This window comes from Myotis davidii, unplaced genomic scaffold, assembly GCF_000327345.1.
Source record: "Myotis davidii unplaced genomic scaffold, ASM32734v1 scaffold573, whole genome shotgun sequence".
Classification (NCBI taxonomy): Eukaryota; Metazoa; Chordata; class Mammalia; order Chiroptera; family Vespertilionidae; genus Myotis; species Myotis davidii.
Genome location: NW_006285997.1, coordinates 4,671,624 through 4,672,544, shown reverse-complemented (window position 1 = coordinate 4,672,544; position 921 = coordinate 4,671,624).

The window sequence follows — 921 nt, the reverse complement described above, 5'->3', positions numbered from 1 at the left end:
ATATATATATATATATATATATAATTAACAGCCTCAGAGAACTAAGGTATCACAGCCATCAAACAGTTATAAAAGAAATAGTCAGAAAAGGAAGTAGTCAGATAAATTTCTCTATCCTTTTAAATTTTATACCACGCACATTTATCACCCAAAGAAATAAAAAAATAAAATCATCAACAAAAAATAATTCCCCACCCCCAAAGAAAAAGAGCATTTTGGGAAATAGCTTCCTTGGGATAAGTCCTTCCATAGAGGTGACTCTGAGAGGGACACATTCATTTCCATTTATAACAAGTTCTAATAGGTTTGTTTAAAATTGCTTTGTAACTTTATGCTTAAATTTCAAGCCCATGAAATACCTATTTTAACTTCAAAAGTAGAAGCATCTTGAGAAAAACAATACAGATAACTCTTATCAGTCACTATTGGATTGTATATTTAAAAAATAATTTGAGTATTTTTCTTACGAGTCAATACATGTTCACTGCAGAAAGTTTAAAAAATAAGCAGGAACCGTGTTTTAAGACCACCCACAATCCTCTCGGAGCTCTAGCAATCCTGTCAAACCCACAGAACTCTAACTTCAAGCATTTCCCCCACCTTTCCGCCCAAAGCCTGAAGCCAGCGCATGGAATGTGATTTTGAGCAATGCTCAGCCTCTCCGTTCAGTAGATATAAGCTGGAAACAGAAGTCGGCAAGAAATATGCCAGATGCTTTCTTTTTCTTTCAGCCTCTCCTTGGCAACAGGGAGCTAGGCAGGTGCGAGCCCCGACCCTGCCTCTGGGGGATCCCACCCCTTGGCTCCCATTGGGGTCTCATTCCAGGCTGGGCCCCTTGGAAACGCCAAAGCTGCTGTGGGAAACGACGCACGTCTCCATCATGACCCTGAGCGGGTCGCCACCGCCCCCCCGCCCTCCCGC